We start from the raw sequence: 14700 nt of genomic DNA, 5'->3' as shown, positions 1-14700 counted from the left end.
TTATAGCCCACAGTTTACAAAACATAGTTTGTCTCACAGGACTTCACAGGGTTGGTAACATCCTCTGTCCTTAGACCTTCGACCAGGGTAAGGAAAAACTACCAGGGAAAAAACCCTTGTAACAGGGAAAAAGGGTAGAAACCTTAGGGAGAACCACAGGTGAGGGATCCACTCCCTGGGCGGACAGGGAGTGAGTCTATCTGGATCACTGGGTTTGTCACAGCCTGTGGCAAAGGCTGTTGTGGTCAGAGATTTGGGGATAAAGAAGTCCTCTTTCCTGTCCTGACCTCACGTCGTTCACTGGTGTGAGCAGAACTGTAAGAGATTAAAAATCAGTTAAAGATGTGCTACATGTGGATTTATGGGCTACATCTCATGGGGGGACATAGGGTTTGCACGGCTCGTGCAAAGTCTGTGTGCTCATTCTAAGTGCATGATGGGAAATTCCCCCAGCAGTCTAAGCCTATGGCAGCATAAGATAGACTATTCTAATCAGGACATACCTGATCTAGGTTCGACTATAGGCTATGTTGAAGAGGTAGGTTTTCAGTCTCACCTTAAAGGCGGAGACCGAGTCAGACTGTCTGACTGAAAGTGAGAGTTGGTTCCACAGGAGAGGAGCCTGGTAGCTAAATGTTCTACCACCGATTCTACTTTTATTTATTTTCGGAATAACCAGTAGACCTGAGTTCAGGGAGCGCAGCAGTCTATTCGGTTGATATAAAGTGATTAAGTCACAAATATAAGAAGGTGCCTGATTATTCAGGGCCTTGTATGTAAGTAGTGTGAAAGAAATTTCATTGGAGTCATCGGTGTTGGTTAAATCGTGTCTTTACTTCATGCATGAAGGAGAGAATCTGTCACCAAAGCTGGTCTAAATGTTCTCTGACTTTGCTTCAGAGAGCTCAAACATATATACAGTCACATCAAAGCAAGTTACAAGACAACACACTTTCTTTATGACCCACACATGTCATCCTGTGCACCTCATGCCGACCCCTGCTTTTACGATCCCATCATTTGTTCACAGCTTGACTTTTGGTTAATTGTTATCTTTAACAACATACAGAAAACCTTACACTAAAAACTCCCTCACAGGAAAAGGAAAACAATTTATTTCCCACATTCCTCTCTTTTGACATATATAGTGTCAACTCAATTTATTTGGGAAATCACATAGTTTTATCAACTAACTCTTTACTGCAAACATATTGGTATAGGTTAATGTTTTTCCAAGTCTCAGAATACAGAATACAACAAAAGGAAAATTAAACAACAACATAAAAACAAAACATTTCTTCCAATCAGTTTGTTCAAAAAGTTGTCTCTTTTTTCTGACTAATTTCTCTGTGGTTGTGAATTGTTTATCCACGCCTTCTGGGATCTCCTGATCCTGCATAGTGACACACCCATACCACTTCTGCCCTCAGTGTCTCAACAGTCTTTCTTCATTCCTCAGTGGAGGAATAGGTGTCAAATTATCAGTTGAGCAGTCTGAAGTTTTTGTGTTTGTTTAGAGTCCAAATCTATCTGATTTCGTTCAGTGTGCAGAACATGTGTCCAGACATTCGCTATGGTCCCAGTTTCCCATCTGACACATGTAACCATGACACGAACGAGCAGGTCATCATATGCCTCATTGTCTGCGTCAATGTCAGAGTGAGCTGTAAGGTATTTTTTCAGAATTGTTTCCTTATTCGTCAGTCAGGTCTGTTAGTTGAGTCAGTGATTGGATCAGGGTCGTCAGTCACCTAGATTATGTGTTCAGATGTTTCGGTAACGCTTTCTTTTACAGTCCCCTAATTACCAGGTATTTACCTGGTAAATTCATGGTAACACCAAAGTGTTACTAGGTAATTACCAATGGTAATAAGAAAGTAAATACAGTGAAACTGTTGCCAAAATACTGGGCATTTACCTGGTAACTATATAGTTAATTATAGCGTGTTATTACTGCTGTTAATAAGAAGGTATGTACAGCTAAACTATGGCAAAACTATGGTAAATGTAAGTGTATTATTGGGTTATAAACTGGTAATAAGCAGGTACCTACAGTCCCCTAATTACTAGCTATTTACCCAAGGGGTAATCTAACAAACCTAACCCTAAAAATGTGTGTAATTACATGGAAACAAGCTTGGCTTTCTTTTACAGTACAGTTTTACTTTACTTACCGAGTACATTACCGTGCATTACCCAGTATTTTGGCAACGGTTTCACTGTATTTACTGATCTTATTACCCTTGGTAATTACCTAGCAACACTTTAGTGTTACCATGAATTTACCAGCTAAATACCAGGTAATTAGGGGACTGTAAAAGAAAGCGTTACCGATGTTTCTTCACACAGTTAACTTCACTTATTCTAGATTACCTTAATTTCATTTCAATTTCAACTCATTTTTATTTTTAATTAATTATTTTAACCCTATAGTGACTGGAATATATTTCAGATTTATATGTTATTTTATAACCACTTGAATCATTTTCACATCACAACAACATCCTTCAGCACACTTCCTTTCCTATAATGAGACAAAACCATTTGTTTTTACACAAAATCATGTCACATTCATCTTAAAAATTAATATTATCATTTATCAACTGGGCCTCTCAAAGCACTCTTGAACAGCTTCAAGTCTCCCATTCACCCATTCACATTCACATTCATCTACATATCACACACTCATCAGGAGCTGTTAATGACTCAGTGTCTTGATCAGGGACACTTCGTCATAAACAATTATCCTTTCATTAACCATCTCATGCATCGTATAAAACACAGGAACAAATTAAGCTGAGCTAACTCAGCCCCAGCCACACATCATCATCTTCATGGTGACAAGAAATATATAGTTCTTATAACAAAATACACAGTTCCTATTATTTATTTATTTAATTAATTAATGTGTTCATTTATTATTACTGTTGTTTTTATTGTTTATTTTTTTTAAATATATATGTATGTATATATATATATATATATATACATACATATATATTTCAAACATTTTAAACAAACCTCAATTTCAACTTCTTTCCCTTTTTACTACTTTCCACAATCTTTCATTACCTTACTTTCCTTATTCTGAAACCCCCCTTCTTTCTGCCTCTCTGTCACTGAGTCCAGCCTGTAGACTCTCCCCACAGAAGCAGCTTCATTCACCATTTTACTCCAACACCATCAACTTCTATCATTTTATACCAGTCTTTTCAACATCCAAAAAACCCCCAAAGCACTTGATTACCATCCTCAATCCAAAACAAACTAACATCTTCTTTTCTCCTGTAACTTCACACAACTTCACACTTATCCTCTCTGCCCCTTTTTTTTTTTTTTTTTTTTTTAAACATATCATCTGCCTGCAGCAGATCAAACATTGATTAAACTAATGCTCTTGACATGGTCTATCTTTTTGTTATAGAGGCATTTCCTCTCTCTTTTTCCCCAAACAGTTTACAGTATTTCTGGCTCCACAGCCTGCAATGACCCCATGCAAATTTTCCTCCTCACACAAGCTCTGCAGACTGAGCTCAGATCAACATACACAAAACAACACAAGCCAGCCACAGACATGAAAACATCATAGAACAAAACAGAACAACAAAAAACAACACGAAACAACACTTAGGCCAAATTTGAAATGGTTTCCAATCTCAACTAAATTTTTTTTTTTTTTTAAAGTCGACTTCCAAAAACAATATACCTGCTCGGTCTTGAAGCCAAACGAGGTGGTATTTTGCAACCCCCCAAAACTAATTCTCCGATGATTCGGCCCTCACGAGACAGTCATTGCCTTCAGTTAATTTAGGATTGATCCATTTATATACCCTTTTGTTTTCTACTAAATTTATTTTTTTTCTTCAGAGCTTCAAAACTACAAAGCAATTATAGAATATCTTGACAGCAACCACACAGGAATTACCACTGTCTACCTAGGTTTCACTCATGTGCACTAGTCTCCAAAACCACACAGGAATTACATGAGAAGGTCCCGATTACCACAAAGGAATTACACCGGACCAAATATTCAAACCACAAAGGAATTATAGAATATATCGACATTCAAACCACAAAGGAATTAAAGAATATCTGGACAGCTACCACAAAGGAATTACGACTGTCCACCTAGGTTTCTAACAAGATTTAAAAAACACCGTACTCACTTTTAAATAGATGGAGCGTCCACTGGTCAGTACCTGTTCCTGACGTCAGGCGGAATTCCTCCTCCATGGTGGAGTGGAAATTTTCCTTACCGGTAATAACCTTCAGTCAGAACCCAGAACCTGAGCAGTGGAACGTCCATCCCATCCTCGTCGCCAAAATGTGAAAGAAATTTCATTGGAGTCATCGGTGTTGGTTAAATCGTGTCTTTACTTCATGCATGAAGGAGAGAATCTGTCACCAAAGCTGGTCTAAATGTTCTCTGACTTTGCTTCAGAGAGCTCAAACATATATACAGTCACATCAAAGCAAGTTACAAGACAACACACTTTCTTTATGACCCACACATGTCATCCTGTGCACCTCATGCCGACCCCTGCTTTTACGATCCCATCATTTGTTCACAGCTTGACTTTTGGTTAATTGTTATCTTTAACAACACACAGAAAACCTTACACTAAAAACTCCCTCACGGGAACAGGAAAACAATTTATTTCCCACAGTAGAAGTATTTTAAAATCGATTCTACTTTTCACTGGGAGCCAGTGAAGAGAAGCCAAGACAGGAATTACATGATCACGTCGTCTGGTTCCAGTCAGTATCCGTGCTGCTGCATTCTGGACAAGTTGAAGGCTTCTCAAGGACTTACTAGGACATCCAGACAGTAAGGAGTTACAGTAATCCAGCCTAGAGGTTATAAAGGCGTGGATTAGTTTCTCAGAGTCTTGTCGCAATATAATATTTCTAATTGTCTTAAAGCGGAACTAGACCGGAAGTTCCTATTATCGCTGTTTTTTTTGGTGTGTATCTGCGTCATTACCTTGTTTATGAAGCCTGACGGTTCGAAACAAACAGTTCAGCCATTGCTGAGAACGTTGTGTTTTATTGTAATCTCGGGGCTCAACGAGATCACTGAAAATCCCGTAATAGTTACGTAAGCAGCGGTTCTCCTGAACAACCGATCGTCCTGCTCCGGGTGGTAGTCCGGGCACATCCGGTTGCGTACATTGAACCGCAGAAGAAGAATAACGTCCGTTGTGGAGGTGTTTCACAAGCGACAGTGTCTTCTGACTCTGGGTCTGACTGTTAAAACAATGTTTTGATAATGAGGAGCAGTGCATCCGCCGTTCCAGAGGGGGGCGCTGCGCTTCTGAGAACGGATGTGCTGGATAGTACTGGCCAATCACAAGACTATGTCTTCTGGGGGTGAAAGTTCACTCTGAAACATCGCGGCTGAAAAACACTGTCAAAAAAGAGGATTTCTATGGGCTAGTTTACAGCAACTAGGAGGTTTTTGACCATAAAAACAAGTTAATATATGTAAGTAGACCTCCATAACTAACATATATGTGCAACAGGACAACTCTATGTGACCTTTAATGTTGCGAAGGTGGAAGAAGGCTGTTCTACATATATGCTTAATGTGTTCATCCAGTGATAAATCCTGGTCAAACAGGACTCCTAGGCTCCTTACTGTAGTGCAAGGGACTACAATAAGGAGCTCTAGACCTAGGCAGTAACACTGCAGTAGTGTTACTGCCTAGGTCTAGAGCTCCACTTAAAAGTGGTGCTCTTATATCTTTTGGCCCGAGGACCATGACCTCAGTTTTTTCTGTGTTAAGCATCAGAAAGTTCCGAGTCATCCACGACTGTATGTCTATGAGACAATCCTGGAGTTTAATAGATGGGTTTGGGTCGTCTGGCCATACAGATACATATAGCTGGGTGTCGTCTGCATAACAATGGAAATTTATGTTGTCTTTCCTGATAATGTTGCCTAATGGCAGTATGTACAGGGTAAAAAGAGTTGGGCCCAGCACGGAACCCTGAGGAACTCCGTAGTTAAACCCAAGTGAATATGGAGGATTCCTCGTTTACACTAACAAATTGAAATCTGTCCGATAAATAGGACTTGAACCAGACAAGTGCCGATCCTTTAATCCCAACATCTTGTTCTAGTCTATGTAGCAGGATCTCATGGTCTATAGTGTCAAATGCTGCACTGAGATCCAGCAGGACCAGTATAGAAGCCAGTCCTTTTTCAGAGGCCATAAGAATATCATCTTTTACTCTAAGTAGTGCAGTCTCTGTACTATGGTGGGTTCTAAACCAAGACTGGAACTTTTCAAATACATTATTGCTACACAGGTGATCGCACAACTGGGTGGCTACAGCTTTTTCTAAAATCTTTGAAATAAAAGGGAGGTTTGAGATCGGTCTATAGTTACTCAGAATGCTAGTGTGGAGAGAAGGCTTTTTAAGTAATGGCTTAATTACTGCCATCTTAAAGGCCTTTGGGACACAGCCGCTCAGTAAAGACATATTTACTTGATCTAGTAAGATATTACCAACTTGTGGTAGAGCCTCTCTAAGGAGTCTAGCTGGTATAGGGTCCAGCTGACATGTAGTTAGTTTAGAGGAGGAGACCAGTGAGGTCAGCTCCGGGAGGCTTATAGGAGTAAAATTATTTAGTACATGTATAGCTGGAGACGCGATTAAGTCTAGGCTCGCTGTACTAAACTGGTTGTTAATTCTATCACTGATTGTTTCTATTTTATCGTTAAAAAATGTTATAAAGTCATTACTACTCAGCGATCGAGGGATCGATGGATTCGTTGCATCGTGGCTCTCCGTCAGCCTGGCTACAGTGCTGAAGAGGAACCTGGGGTTGCTCTTATTTTTCTCTATTAACTCTGAGTAATAAGAGGTTCTTGCACGTCTCAGAGCTTTTTTATATATATCAAAACTGTTCTTCCACAAGACAGTGACTGTCATTATGTGTGGAACGCCACGTTCTTTCTAACCTCAGCGTATTGAGCTTTAATGCTCGAGTTTGGGCAGTGTACCACGGGCAGACTTATCCCGGGTGATAACCTTTTTCTTAAGAGGAGCAACAGTGTTTAAAACTGTTTGTAATGTTAAATTTGTGTTGTCCACTATTCCATTAAGTTCTGTGGGAGAGATGTTTCTATAGTCTTCCTCTGTGAGGAAACATGGCTGGAGGGCAGACGAGAGCTGTTCAGTGAATTTTTCAACTGAACTGTCAAATAAACAGTGACTGTAGTAATGCTGCTGTTTAGGATCAGTAGCATTAGTATGTACAACTTCAAATGAGATCAGACAGTTGTCCGATATCAAGGGATTCTCATTAAATACTACTAAGTTATGTATGACAATACCATATGTTAAGATAAGGTCAAGTGTGTGTTTATGACAATGTGTTGGTTTGTTAACCTGCTGCTTGAAGATAATTGAGTCAAGCAGAACTTTAAAAGATGAGCCAAGACTATCGTTGGCTACATCTACGTGAATATTAAAATCACCTACTATGATGATTTTATCTGAACAGAGAACTAAATCAGATAAAAAATCTGCAAATTCACTTAGAAATTCAGAGTAGGAGTTCGGTGGTAGGTATACAACAATAAACTGGAGTCTGTTATTCTGTTTAATGCTTGGGTCTAACAGAGTAAGGTGCTCAAATGATTGAAGTACCCGTGGGTCGAGCGGTGAGAGAAAGTGTACAGTCAAATATTGCTGCGACCCCTCCACCTCTGCCATTCCCTCTAGGGCAGGGGTCGGCAACCTTTACTATCAAAGGAGCCATTTTTGGCCCCTCTCCCCGAAATAAAATTCATCTGGAGTCGCAAAAACTATTTAAACCTTAAAATTAAGATAACACAGACCCCAAAATTCTCCCTTCAGCAGCCACGCGCAGCTATCCAGTAACAGTGATTTGTTATATCATCGACCTGGCTGCAACAAATGCCTTAGTTCTTTATTTATTAAAAAAAGCGTGTGATGACATGGAGAAACTTCATCATGCGCCTCACAACTGCGCTGTCCACATGAGCGAAAGTCCGAAACGTCAAGGAGCGGCAAGAGATGGGTAAGAGAAATCAGTCAAATGCTTTGATTTGATTATTTTCTAGTGAGCTACAAATGAAAAATAATTAAAAAACATTTTTTTTTTCAAAGCTCCAGGGAGCCACTGCAGATGTTGTTGTAGGAGGCCTTAGATGCAGAAATCAAAGAGTTTTTGGAAAAAAAACGTTTATGTACGTTTTAGAGAAACGTTGTAATTTTACAACGTTGGGCTTTGGTGGTGGCAGAATTACTGTCTTTTTGCTCACTTTGTCTGAACAACAATTCACAACAACTAAGGGTTTATTTGCAAGTTTGATTGCTTACTTAGCTCCATAATTGTATATAACATTTAAAAATAATCACACAGTCATATTTTTATGAAATCATTTATTAAAAATAAATACATAAATAAATAAACAGGATAAAACTCTATCTTTTTCTAGCAACTTCTTCATTCCTTTTTTCTTTTCATGACAAACTTTCATTGTTAGTGAAAGTCCTAAAAACAGTTCTTGTCCTCTGAAAAGCAAAGGCAAACATTACACTTGCTGCATTGTGTGTTGGTGAATCCTTTATTGCAGCAGCCTCTCCCTGTCTTCATGTCCTTACGTACATCCAATAACAGGTGTGTACATCTCTTGGATGGTCTCTTCTGATCATTCAGAGGCTTCATGATGTCACTGTCTGTGTTGCTGAGCTCTCTTTGCCTTAAGATCATATCCAGACCAGAAAAATCTGTGTTGGGACTGATGAAATATTTCTACGGCCAGCGACACCTGTCACGGTGCATGATGTGTTTGTGTGTTTTTGGCTCAAAGTCCATGTAATTATCAGCTGGACAGTCCATGGGTGGTTGGTTTTCTTTGTCCACTTGTTGACAGACATCTTCATCTGAGTCTTCATCACTCTCATCAGTGTCATTGAGTTCCATCTCATCTTCACTCTCTCCAGTTTGGATGATATCAATCACATCCTGCACACTGTATCGCGGCTCTCGCCTTGCTGGTGGCATTCTGGAAAAAAAAGCAATGAATTAACATGTATAAAAATGCTTTGTATATTGTAGTACATAACCTGAAGGAATAAATAGGGTGGTGGACCAAGTCCTCTGGGTAGAAATGCTTTCAAGGCAGACAATACTGTCTGCTGATTGTAAGACACTTTGGACTAAAGCATCTGCTAAATGCCCTAAATGTAAATGTGAATGTCTGAGCCTATGGTCTCTACTTATCATACTAAAAGAAAAACATGCAAACCCCCACTTACATCCACACCCCACATTCAGGAACATTTACACCTTTCCCAGAACTGAATTGTCTGTTGATATCCTCTTTGTGGACAAAGACATGGGATTTTAGCTCAGTCTGATCAAATTAACTATGTATTTTTTTAGACATAAAACTTTAAAAACAGTCAAATTTGACCAGAACACAACACAAGGGTATAATGTATGTAATGTATACTGTTCATGTATAAAGAAAATCCTCTGTTTCAGGCTGTGGTGTAGTGGAAGGAATATCACCTGTCTGTGTCCACTGTAACAAGCCTGCTATTTTTGCTACCACCAAGACCCAGTGTTGTAAAATTACAACAAATATGTAACAAGCTCTAAATGAAATTTGATGCATCTATTTCACAATAACTAAATATGTACATGTTCTACACATTATAATAACATCCAAAAAATATATAAAAGACATTTTACTTACTTAAATCTGATGAATCCAGTCCAATGAAACAAAGAGATTTTGTTCGGAGGAAATCTTGAAAAGTTGTATGCGTTCATGGCCATAAAGTGGGACTTATAAACAAATGTAACATCCACTAACATTGTTAGACTGAACACTAAGACCCAATGACTATGTACATGTGGTAAAAAACCAGATAAAATATAACAGATAGTTTTTAGGGATGGCTAAAGTTAACGTTGTAAATTTACAACTGTGGGTCTTACAGGGTTAAGAGCCGCATGCGGCTCCAGAGCCGCGGGTTGCCGACCCCTGCTCTAGGGACATTGGTGTGGGAAGGGGGCGTTGCTTCGTTTATAGATACGTAGTCATTAACTTGAAGCCATGTTTCTGTTAAACAGAGCAAGTTAAAATCCTGTTTGTTTATTAATTCATTTATAAGTAATGTTTTTGAGCGGAGAGAACGAACATTTAATAAACCTTAATTTTTCTGTTTGTTCTCGGCTCGGATAGTCCTCGTGTTTATTTTAATGAAGTTACTATGAATAATTACTCTGTTTCTCTGTGACTGTCTAATATATGGAGCCCTAGAGGCAGACACTGTGTTAATCCTAAATCTATTTTCATATATAGCTTTATCTTTATATGTAGCATAGTCTTTATCTATAGGGGGCGACTGAACTAGTGGCAGCACAGAGAAGCGTTTTAAACTGCAGCTCTGTTTCCTGGTCCCGACTGCTTGTTGTCAAGTGTTGGTTCTAATAAACTTTGTCATATTTCTGGAAAGGAGGGAAGCTCCATCCAGAGTGGGATGAACACCATCCCTTCTAATAAGACCAGGTTTTCCCCCAAAACTTTGCCAATTCTGTGTGAAGCCCACGTTATTGTTAGGGCACCACCTTGACGACCAGCGATTGAATGATAACATGCGACTATACATGTCATCACTCGTTCTGTTAGGTAGAGGTCCAGAGAAACATACGGTGTCCGACATTGTCTTGGCATATGTGTCCAGCCATGGCAAAAGCGGTCACAAGTCTACTTCGGGACTTTTGGAGTTATTTACTGATTCTGAAAGTGTGATTTCTAAGCTTTCCAACAATGTCAAACACATGTAAATCTGATAATTTTTGAAGAAGATGTGGCCATTTGAATGTAGGCACTCCTCAAACTGCTTTAGGGAGAAATTCAGCCTGAAGGCGTGGAGTGAAGCTTGGTGTCCAACTCGCCAGGCACCGTACCAGTGCAGGAAGTTGTTTTTGTTTTGTCCACTGCAGTTGTCACAATGAAGATCCACATCTGTTTCTCCAACTCCAACGTTGCTGAAGAAATTATGCATGTAGCTGATGACTTCATTGCTCCCTTTACTTGACGATAGTGCTTTGAAGCTTGACTTACAAACTGCAAGTTCTCCTGAAAAGACAAATATTATGTTTATGTTCATTCTAATGGCTCATAGTGTTACTGGTCAATATAAGCATTTGGCTATTGTATAGAAATCAATTTTTACACATACCAAGAGCCTTAGCCGACCTCATGTATAGACGCCACACTGAGGCCTTGGGTTGGCAGCAACTTCACATGCCAATCCTTATGCCCAGGATTCTGAAAAACAAAAATACTTGTTTCAGATCATGGTTCATGTTAACAGGCACTTTATCAATGAATCAGTATAGATTGATCAGTAGTATTGCTTGAATGATGTGAGAATGCCACACCTTTATGTGCATGAATCGCACGTGCAATTAACATGTTCATCACACATGTGTGATTCATGCATGCAAAGGTGCGACGTTCACACATCATTCAATACAATGTTAGGTTTAGAACACAGGAGTTTCGTCTCAAAGCATATGAATTATCAAACTGAACCTGCGCGTGTACAAAATCTCAAAGAGGGCCGTGACATGCTCCCCTAACGACTTATAATACGCTCATCTGACCGAACACAAGTTTCGAAGTGCGTATTATTTTTAACATGCCAATAGTGAGCTAGCCAATCTCTAGTATAGCTAATAACCATTATGGCAACATAACATTCTGAAACGCACCAGAAGTGTGTTATCCACACATTATTCTTGCACAGCAGAGGTCATATGCTCCCGTACATATCGATCAGATGATCGTAGCTTATAATACGATCATCTGACTGAACACAAGTTTCGATGTGATAATGATTTTATTGAACCTACGATTAGCCTTAGCTAGCAGCTTCAAATGAGATTCGATTTCGCCTGCTCTGGCCCCAGGAATGCAACGGACTGTGGTCGCTGGAGTCAAAAACTTCACGTTCCGTAAAATAGAGTCACCGATAACTAAAGTCGTTTCCTCAGCGGGTGTGTCGCTGAGTGGGGAAAATGTGTTTGAAACGTGGGTTGGCCGGTGGCTAGCCGGGGGCTTCTGCTTAGCGCTATGCTTCCCACCGCGGACAGTCACCCACTCTCCCTGATTTTCCGGCTGCTCGGGAACTGCTGAGGGGGTTGCAGCTAACTGTGAGGTAGTGGTGGCTGCTGCAGTTGCTGCTGTGGTTGCTACCGGACTCGCACTCCTAAGGGAAGGATAGCTAATGCTAGAGACTAGAGGACTAGCTTCTGCAGTGCGGAGCCGCGCTTCTAGCTGGCTAATCCTCGCCTCCATGTCCAGAAACACACTTCATTTAATACACATACCATTACTGCTAAATGAGGCTGAGGAGTAACTAAACATCGAGCACTGAGTACACGACAGAGCAGGGGAGCAAGAGGGAGCAAGAGAGTGGGAGAGAGCTAGAGAGAAGCCATTGCTAGTAAATGTGCTAAGCTAAGCTGTTAGCACCCGGCTCAGAGACAGAGTACTGCACTGGTCTACAGACTACTATGGATAAGCTAGAAAGAGCACTTAGCTTCGGTTGTTAGGTGACGTGTGGGTAGTATCTCTCGTGGCGAGTGTCAGCTTTGTAACTACCTTTAATATAATAAACCTAAGGAATGTATCAATCCGAAAGACAAAGATGACCTTCCCGTGTTTTTTTCTTACACTGGTGAGCTAACCTACGTGAGAAAATAATATGGTAAAGTATGCTCACCGATATTATTGTTTCAGAATTGTCACACGCTAAAACAACCTAAAAGGGAAGGAATTGCCAATTGTTCTTTGATAATAGCCTTGCTCAAATCTCACAATTTTGTTCGAAGATTCTAGAAGTCATTGAATCACAAACCCAAAGTAATGTGGTGGCAAAATTGTGTCCAAAATGTGTGTTCCTAAAGGAATTGGAACTAGATGAGCAGTGTTATTGAAGTTGTTATTTTAAGGTAATTTAATAGGATACCCAACGTACTGGGTAGGAAAATTATTGACTATTTGGCTGATAACATAAGGTCTACTAAGATGGAAGACATAATTGTTAAATACATTGTGAAACATGGTTACACTGGACTGTTTAATGGAATAGAGCAGGGGTTCTCAAAGTTGTGATACCTGAGGGCCAATTTAGGAACCCAACATTGGACTGAGGGCCGCCAAAGGAAAAAAAAAGGAAAAAAACAGAAATAAATCCAATTTGATATCATTTTAATGACCAGATTGCAGTTCTACAGTTTAGCGTTAAGTAATATAAGTGTTAATATAATATAATTTAAGCATTAATATAATAATGCTTTATAATTTACTGGGTAATTACCCAGTATTTTGGCCATTGTTCTTACCTTCTAATTACAGGTTAATACCAAGTAACAGATTTCTGTTACCATATATTTACTGGGTAAATAGCTAGTAATTGGGGGCTGTAGCTACCTGCTTATTACCAGCTTATAACCCAATAATACACTAAAATTCACCATATAGAAACCAGGTAAATACCCCGTATTTTTGTTTACACGTGTCTGTATCCAGTAATGTCCAATAAACATTTAACAAGCTTAGTACCTCCTGGATTAAAACTATCAACTTTAATTCACTGCGGGCCGCCAGAAATGTTTCTGCGGGCCGCCATTGGCCCCCGGGCCGCACTTTGAGAACCAATGAAATAGAGAATGTAAAGGATAATCCATTTGAATGGGCACAAACACAGTTTTTGAAGTCTGATACAATACCTGGGCATAAGAAAGGACTGGTTGCTAATGCTATGCAAGGACTTTTAGCTGCATACAAAGTGACAAAGTAGCAGTTAAATGAACTGCAAACAGAGAGCGATGATCAGTTGGATGAACTGCAAACGCAGTTTGATAAATTGAATGAATTGAAAACACAAAGAGAGGAGATGTTGGTGGAGAGGTGTTAATTGTTGTCTCACAATTTTGTTTGAAGATTCTAGAAGTTATTGAATCACAAACCCATTATTGAAACATGAAATGCTCAAATCTGATAATCAAACATTGACTTCCAATGTAGAATCTGTGTCACTACAGTTGCAGGAAGCACGAATATGTCTTGAGAAAAAGATGTCTGCTGATTCTGGATGTGTTAGTGATAGAGGCAGTAGGCCTACGTGTTTACATCATGAGCAGAACTCACAAGCTACAGCTAAATTTCCCATGCCACCGATTCATTCAACTACAGTACATACGACAGAACAGAGCATCTCAATTCGAACACTGAGTTTTACTGATCTGAGTGCCATAGTGGATAAGGTTGGTGAATTTCTACCAAATAAGCATGATCCTTTAAAGTTTCTCTATGAGATGGAAATTTGGGTAAGCAATCACAGACTGACTGATTTTGAAGCCTGTGTTGTACTTAAAGAATGTCTACCACAGAACCTGGCAAGTGTCACGATCCACACTCCACTCACATTCCACAAGCTTTCTGTTGTTTTCCCTGCTGCTCCGTGTTTTTCCTTTCTCTCTGCAGGAGGCGTGGTTGACCTACTTCCAGAGGACACTGGTGATTGAGTCCACCTGTGCGACTCCACCCTCACCTGCTCGTCATCAGCGATCAGGAGGATTCTTAAGGCGGAGTCGTCCCTCTCACCAGCGTCAGTCCGTTGTTTCTACTCAGCCGG

At 39.8% G+C, this 14700-nt stretch overlaps 1 long non-coding RNA gene across 1 annotated transcript; it reads right to left on the bottom strand.

The window, feature by feature from the left end:
* Nucleotides 1–200: 200 nt before the first annotated feature.
* Nucleotides 201–11305, bottom strand: LOC310936698. The gene is made up of 3 exons (XR_014593009.1): nucleotides 11236–11305; nucleotides 10961–11132; nucleotides 201–315 (listed from the first exon to the last, which is right to left on the bottom strand). It is a non-coding gene; the product is annotated as an uncharacterized lncRNA (long non-coding RNA).
* Between the last annotated feature and the right edge of the window lie 3395 nt (nucleotides 11306–14700).

This window comes from Microchirus variegatus (genome assembly GCF_963457635.1).
Source record: "Microchirus variegatus genome assembly, chromosome: 14".
Taxonomy (NCBI): domain Eukaryota; kingdom Metazoa; phylum Chordata; class Actinopteri; order Pleuronectiformes; family Soleidae; genus Microchirus; species Microchirus variegatus.
This window is presented reverse-complemented; position numbering and strand designations above follow the sequence as displayed.